The sequence below is a fragment of the Cynocephalus volans genome, chromosome 10, assembly GCF_027409185.1.
Source record: "Cynocephalus volans isolate mCynVol1 chromosome 10, mCynVol1.pri, whole genome shotgun sequence".
In the NCBI taxonomy this organism is placed as follows: domain Eukaryota; kingdom Metazoa; phylum Chordata; class Mammalia; order Dermoptera; family Cynocephalidae; genus Cynocephalus; species Cynocephalus volans.
The window spans coordinates 28,892,710-28,900,889 of record NC_084469.1 but is presented as its reverse complement, the minus strand read 5'-3'; positions in this window follow the sequence as shown (position 1 = coordinate 28,900,889).

Genomic DNA, 8,180 nt, shown 5'->3' with positions numbered 1-8,180 from the left:
AAAGATATTTTTATACCCATTTTAGGATGAGGAAGCTGACTAACTACCTTGGGTAACTTGTTTAAGGTCATATAAGAAGCTAAGAAGCAGTAGAGTTGTCCTATCTCATTTTAAAACCAGTGTTCTCTGTAGTCCTTGGCTGTGCAGTAATGTTTTTTCATCTGGGAAATGAAATGTCCGTTGACAATCCCACAACCCCAACTTTTAACTGTGTACCTGAAACCAGAGGACATGGTTTTTTTTTGGTTTTGTTTTTGTTTTTTTTTTTAAAGATGACCGGTAAGGGGATCTTAACCCTTGACTTGGTGTTGTCAGCACCACGCTCTCCCAAGTGAGCTAACCGGCCATCCTTCCTTACATGGGATCCAGACCCGTGGCCCTGGTGTCATCAGCACCACACTCTCCCAAGTGAGCCACAGGCCGGCCCAGAGGACATGTTTTGATGGTCAAGAGATAATGCCCCTGGGCTGAGCCCGTGGCGCACTTGGTAGAGTGCTGTGCTGGGAGCGCGGCGACTCTCCCACCGCGGGTTCGGATCCCATATAGGAATGGCCAGTGCGCTCACTGGCTGAGTGCTGGTCACGAAAAAGACAAAAAAAAAAAAAAAAAAAAAAAAAGAGATAATGCCCGCTTCTTATTTCCAATAAAACTGGGTCTACCTGATGTTTGCTCTGTTCCCAGTTTTAGACTGTGCAGGCACTACTTTCTCTTCTGCAAGTCTGTGGGTGCCCTGCCCTCTAGTGGTGTTGGCTTTACCCTGCAGCAGTGACCTTGAGTGTACCTAACTTTACCTCTTGGAATTCTCCTTTCCCTCCCTAGAATAGAGATGTTCCTGCAATGCTGGGCAGTGGTTCACTGAGATTTCTAGGGCATCAACACCTTCCCAGATCTGAGCCCTAGAGCACCAATTTTAAGCTTTAGGGTATACTCTGATCAGTAGTCTAGATTGAGACCCAGGAATCTGAATTTTTTTTTTTATTCCCTCACCGGTAAGGGGATTGCAACCCTCAGCGCGGTGCGGTCTGCACCACGCTCAGCCAGTGAGAGCACCGGCCATCCCCATATAGGATCCGAACCCGCGGCCTCAGCGCTACCAGCGCCGCACTCTCCTAAGTGAGCCACGGGGCCGGCCCCAGGAATCTGAATTTTTAACAAGCACCCTAGGTAATTCTGATTCAGTAATCTTCAGGTCACATCTTGAGAAATAATGCTCTATAATAGCTCTGCTCCCGAATTTGCTTCTTCCTCCCACAAAACAGCTCCCCCTGAATCCCAACTCAAGCACCCTTGGGCTGTGGGGAATCTGGGACCAAATTAGTCACTCCCCTTTGCCAGCCTCAATATTGGGTTTCCAGGAGGTCATGTCTTGGACAGTCAGGGAAGGAGGCTGCAGCTGCCCCGGCAGTCAGCCCATGCTGAGTGAGGTCAGCTTTTGCTGATCTAGCAGGAAGAAAAGTGAAGGAAGCTAACAGTGCACCAATTATGGGCCAGTGTGCGAGGTACTGTGCTACATGTTTTCAAACATAATCTTTTTTAATTCCTACAACAAACTGTAAATTGATTATTCACCCTATTTTGTAGACAAGGAAAGTGTCTTCAACCAGCTGACAGCTAGTAAAAGTTGGAATTTGAATCCAAGTTTGCTTAACTCGCTGGCACTCAACTGGGGGAGATTTTGGCCCCCAGGGGACATTTGGTAAAGTGGAGATACTTCTGGTTGTCATAATTGGGGGGGTGGCTACTGGCATGGAGGGTAGAGGCCAGGGATGGTGTCAATCCCTACTATGCACAGGGCAGTCCCCCCGCTCCCGTCCCCCTACCAAGAAATTATCTGGCTCAAAATTTCAATAGTGCTGAGGTTGAGAAATCCTGGACTCAAAGCCTATGCTTTTGGCCTGGGGAGAGGTGGGGTTAGTGAGCAGAAATGGAGAAGAGCCATATGAAGGGCCTTGAGTGGGAAGTGGATGGGATTTCTATGCTAAGGATAATGGAGGAAGGGGGCAGCTGGTGAGGCTTCTCTTTCTTCCGACCTTGGACAGGACCCTACTCAATTTCTCCCAACCTTGCCAATTCAGTCCTAGGACTTCACACTAAGCTTGTCCTGGAGTGACTCTGACCCTCAGCTTAGGGTTGGGGCAAAATATTCACCTAGGTCTTCCTGCTGGACTTCTCAGCCAAAGCCCCTGGGGCCGGTGTTCCATCTGAAGGCCTTGGGCAGCTCCACATTAGCACCCTTAAAGTGGGGGCTGGGGGTGCGGTCAGGGTACAGCTGAAAGTAAAAAATGGAGCAAGCAAGGGACCAGGTAGCATCTGAGAACAGATAGAAGTGGAGTTAATGGGCAAAGCCAGGAGGACCCCCTCAGCAGGCCCCTGTCTGGGAAGGAATAGAGCAACTTGATCAGGGAGTAAGGAAGCAGGGTGCAGACCCCCAGGTTTGCTTTCCATAGCCATTCCTCTTCCCAAGGCTTGTTCCTCAGCTGCACTGTACCCTTCCCAGTTGACCCACTCTTGGAGCACCCACACACCCAGCCAGCCACCACTCTGGGCCTCCCCAATACTGGCCTCCCCACTAGACCAGGGAGGGCCAGTCTGAGCTGACTGTGCTGACAGGAAATACCTCTCGTTCCAAGCTCAGAACCTCTAAAGAACGAGCAGATGGGGGAGGGGCTGAGACAGTCGTGGAGTCACGGGGAAGAGGAAAGATCATACAATCCTGTCCCCCATATATGGGGTTCCATTTCCTTCCTTCCCTCACCACCCATGTGGGGGTGGTGGATAGGGGATGGAAGAGGGCAGGCAAGGAGGAGGATGTGGTGACAGCTGATTCGTCCCCAGAGGTCACACTTTCCAACAATCAGCTGTTACTGGAGTGGAAGGCAGGAACTTTCCTTAAAGGCACAACGTTCTGCACACACAGGCTCAGAATCCTGGAGCTCCAAGGAACCATAGCAGTGACCTCATGGAGCCCATATTTAGCACAGAAGAGACTATCTCACAACTCATCTCTCTGGTTCAATTACCCTCACCCCCAATTTGGAACTTATGGAAAAGTCACGGATCCCTTTCCACAGGTCCCTTTTTGGTGGTGGTGGTAGGGGCGAGTGATGAGGTGGGGTGTGCATCAGGCTTGCCCCTTTAAATAAGCAGTTCAACAGCTTTTGCCAAGTCATTGGGTTCCTTTCAGTTTTTGCCCATCCCCCGCACCTCTAGACTCTGATTGGCCCCTAGGGAAGGAGCAGTCTCCTCATTGGTCTCCACCTTTGAAATCTCTTCCCCAAGTAGGCCTGAGTCAGTGAAGAGCTTTGGAGGACGGGACTGAAGGGGGGATTAATTAGAGGATGGGTTTGCTGACCAGTTGCACTTTAGCACGACCCATCCCCTAATTTGTGACCAGAAGCCTTCCCTCTACCTTAGTGAGGGCTGTACTCTGGATCTTTTGTTAGGAAGCTACCTCTTGAGAGGCTCTGGGGCTCTTCTGCGACTGGGACGAGACATCTACAAGAAAAGGCTCCTCTGACTAGGAAAGGCTCCCCCAGGAGGGGTGGACTTGATCTCTCCAGTGAAAGCTGGGTCAGGGCGGGGTGAGCAATCCTTCCTCCTCCACAAGCCCTCAGGAGTTCTCCATCTGAAGAATCTCTGCTGCCCTAGGGGTTGATATCCACCTTCAGTTCTGCCCACTCCTGCTACTTTGCCTGCTCCACCTGTCCTTAGAGGACTATACCCTCCTGCGGAGACCAGCGAATCAGTTTTGGGGTTGTCTAAAAAGAAGCACGGCTCCAAAGAGGAGGGGGCTGTAGCCCTTTAAGGACTTCCCCGGGATGGATTCAGAGATCAGTTTAAAAATGCCAACTCACAGAGCGCGCTGGATTCTGGGAACGAGGGTGTCATACCGAGAACTACATTGACCGCTATGCTCTGCAAACACACACGCCTTCACTTCCTTCTGCTCTTTAGGACTCTGCTTTGACGTAGCGCTCTTCTAAGCAAGCCGCTTTGGCGGAGGGCTGGGTCACATCTTTTCATCTATTGGCCAGGTTGTGGGTTGGTGGGCGTGGCTTAGCGCAACTCCACTAGGCAAAGGGCTGGCCTCTTTGCCAATCAGAGCGAAGGCGTCAGGAGAGGCGGGACCAGGGCGAAGCGCTGGCGACCCCGAGTGGGTGTGGTCACGTTGCCCAGCAGTGGGCGGTGATTGGCCCTGGGCGGTGCAATCGCAGCTTGTGCGTCACGACGCCGCCAGCTGATCGGAGACTGGAGCCGGTGTGTGCTGGGCGCTGGGAAGAGACAGCGCCGCCGGCTGTGGGGGGCGGACGCAGTGATTTGTTCCCCTACCCTCGGCACCCCCCACACCCAGCACCAGGTGGGTGTGAGTTGGCGACCCGGTCAACAGGGAGAATCGTGGTAACGGGGTGATGGGGGAAAGTAGAGTCCTGGCGGCCACACCCTGCCCTGCCGGGGGAGGGGAGAGGGGGCGGCGGGGGCAGGGGCGCTCGGGAGAGAGGGGCCCGGACTGGTCGGAATAGTGTGTCAGGAGGTTTAAAGAAAGAGTCCGGGGCAGGAGTTGTGGCAGAAGGTCTCGCGGAGTAGCTGGGGAGAAGACGAAGGACCGGAGGGCCGGGAGCGGCTAACCCCGCCGCCCTCAGGTCCGAGGATGCGGGAGCCGACCATCCAGCCGGGGGAGGATCTGGACGGAGTGGGTAGCGGGGAAGCGCTTTGCCTCCGCCGGCGCTCACTGGGTCAGGCCAGTTCAGCGCCCTGGCAGGGAAGGGGTCGCTGGGCGGGCCGGCCCCTCCTCTCGTTCCCTCCAGGGCATGTTATGTAAGGGGGGAGGGGAGAGGAGTAGGGGGCGGCGGTGCGAGGGCCTTATGCAACCCAAAGGTTAGGGTTTCACCGCGGTTGGGCGGGAGGGAAAGCGGGCAGGAGGAGGGCCTGGAAATTCTAACCCCCACTCCCCAGCGTAACTGGCCGTCTTGGGCCGAGAGAAGGTCACCTCTGCACCTCCCCCCCGCCTGTCCGGTTGTGAGGCCCCTAGCCCGGGCCTGGCCCTGACCGCCTGAGAAGCCGGCTGGCTGGGTGGGGCGCCTGGGTTAGTCATCGCTGGGCTCCCTCTCTCCCCACCTCCCGGCCAACTCTTGGCCCCTCCCCGTGGCCTCCGGCTAGGCTATCGCCCCCACGTCCCTCCGACCCTAGCTCCAGCCTCCAACTTATTTGACCTGTCATCCTGGCTGTCAGACTGGGCTAGGAGCTGTCAGGGTGCCAAAGGGTTGATAGAGCAGCTGGTCAGAGGGTCAGTGCCCTGGGCCCACCCCGCCCTGCAGCCAAGGGCACCTGCTTGGCACAGACCCTCAGCAGCTGCTGAGTCCTGTAGGCTAAATAGCAGTCGCAGACGAAGAGGAGTCGAACGAACATAGTTGGACTGGTCATCTAGAGGAAGGAAGATACCACAAAGTTCGTGTCTCCCAAGAGGGTTTGGGAATTTGGACCCCGCCTCTCCCTCCCCCCCCCAACTTTCTTACCCTCTGAGTGTAGAAATCCCAAGTTAAGACCGCCTTGGCCCCTCAATCTGGCATGGGCCATGCCCTTGGACTGAGTGTCAGTGCAGAACCGCCCTCCCCGTCTCACAGCCCTCAAGCCTGCCACGCCCCCAGCCCCCTCCCTGGGCCATGCTGCAGGGCCCGGCTTTTCCTGCTGATTCATGCGTTGGAACTGTGGGGGCGGGGCTTGGAACTTGGAACAAAGTTCAGACATGGAGGGGCCGGCAGACAGCCTGGAATTCATACCAGATGTACCCGGAATGTGCATGCGGAATGCCTGGCATCTGAGAGTCCTGGGGAGGCTGCCCAACCACCCTGCCCATATCTCCCTCTCCTGCAGCCTTTAGTCGGCTGTCCTTTCCCTCACAGTCCTGGGAGCTTCTGCTGACCTTCTTCCAAACTCTAGACCTCCTCCCTTCCTCACTCTTCCCCAGTATAGGCCCCCAAAACTCTCCTTCCAGCTGAAACCCTGTGAACAAGTCAGTTGGGCTGATCACTGAATTCACATTTCTTGACATGAGATACAACTTCTCACCTAGTACCTGGGTGACTAATGGGGTGTGACCAGGGTCCCGGGCCCTGCCCTATCATAAGGCTGAGGAGGCTGGGGCCCCCAGGGATTGCTATGGTGGGGTATGTGTTTGTGAGAGAGAACAGTCCTGGATTTCAATAGCTTCCAGTACTGAAAAGAGGAGCAAGAGAAGCCACTTTAGAGCTGCCTCTTGGTTCTCACTAAAGTTAACAGCTCCTACAGGCCCAGACCAGAGCCAAGAACCCTTCATTAGAAGGTCAAAGGTCTACTGGGGCCAGTGGGACAGTATCCCTGTGACATAGCCCTGCTCAGATCTTTTCCATTTTTCTTCCCCTTCCCTTTAGGAGCCTGTTCCTCCCACATCCTCACCTGGCTGAGCCGCAGTAGTTCTTCAGTGGCAAGCTTTATGTCCTGACCCAGCTAAAGCTGCCAGTTGAAGAACTGTTGCCCTCTGCCCCTGGCTTCAAGGAGGAGGAAGATGAGGAAAAGGAGCTGCTTTTCCCATTATCTGGAAGGTGACAGAAATGGGGGCTGGGAAGGTCTGAATATCAGGGGTGATGATACCTTTTGGGAAAGGGAACCCTGCTCAGTTGGAGAGCTTTCACCCAGATTGGCCCAGCAAAAGAGTAGTTTTAAATTGGCGAATAGATGACTCACCTGCCTGACTGCCCAAGGTTAGTTGTCTTCCTGTGACAGTGGGAAGTAGAGAGAAGAAAACTGTCTACTTCTTCACCAGATTTCCTTCTTGGCCCTCCTTTCTTATTTCCCATTTTTCCCTACTGGCCTTTCCAGGTGAGGTCCAAAAATAAATTTACTCTTCAGGGAAAAGGTAGTACTGAAACTCCAATCTGAGTAGTCATCCCTCTGCTCTTACCTTTCCCTGTATTTCTATAGACTGGCCCAGACTCTAGATTCAAGGGTTCTTACCTATATCTGGGACCCTTAGACCTTCTGTCCCAGTTTCTCCACCTGTGAGATGGAGAATTGCACAGATGAGTGTGTATGAGGGAATTGGAAGCCCACCTGTGCAGACTCAGCCTGGGCGCACCTCTCCCTGTAGGTGGGAAAAAAACCAGTTTTTCACATAAACTGTTGTCCCTGCCCCATCCCTGACAGTATAATCCCAGGAGCTAGAGAGGGTGGGCATTGGAGGCACGGGCTAGGGTCAGACCAATGCAAGGAGCTAATAGGAGTTCAGTCTCTACACTGACTTCCCACCGTGCAAGGGTGGCCCAAGGTTTCCCCTGCCATCCAAATCAGTATGGCAGCCCCTGTTGGGGTTCTAGCTGCTACTGCTCTGTTTCTTCCTTCACTTTGCTTTCTAGGATGATGTGTGAGACAGCTCAGACCTGTGCAGGCAGGAAATTCTGCCCTCCAGCAAGCAGGGAACATAGGTTGTGGGATGGGACCCACTTTGGGGCATCAGACATCATAAACCTGCCACCTCCAGCTCCTGATCCAGTCTCTCTCTCGGGCTCAGGCTCTGGTGTGGCTCAACTTTGGCCCAGTCTTCCTACCTGAAGATGGCCAAATACAGGGGCTACAGTAAACTGTTCTGTTTGGTGAGAGGAGATGTGCAGGGACCTCTATGCTATTCTCCATTTATGAGAAACTGAAAGGGGAGAGCAGACCATTGAACCCAGCCCCTCTGCAGCCTAAGCTGAGGGGCAGGATATGTGTGGGACAATGGTAGAGGGGGTTGGGTAGACTGATTCTACTCATAGACTCCAACAAAGATCACTCTGTCTCTGGACATTGCCTCCGTACTTTCTTCTCTTGCTCGCTTCACTGGCCACAGTGTCTCACTCCAGCCTTGAGTACATGGCTGTGCCATCTTCACCCATCATGGGGCACAGGTGAGGGAGGGCAGCCCAGAACACAGAGGCAGGCAAAAGACCAGTGAAGGACCAGGCCTGGAGAGCACGGGGCTCTCTCGGGGAATCCAGCAGAGGGGCCCACGAAGGCCAGGAGCACCCCAGGAAGAGGGAGAACAGCCAGTCTTCATTAAGGACAAGCTTCCAGCCATCTCCTACTTCACTCACCATTTCTCTCCAGTGTCCTGCCTCCCTCAGAGATATGGGACAATAGTGAAGTGTCCTGTGGCTTCCACCATCCTA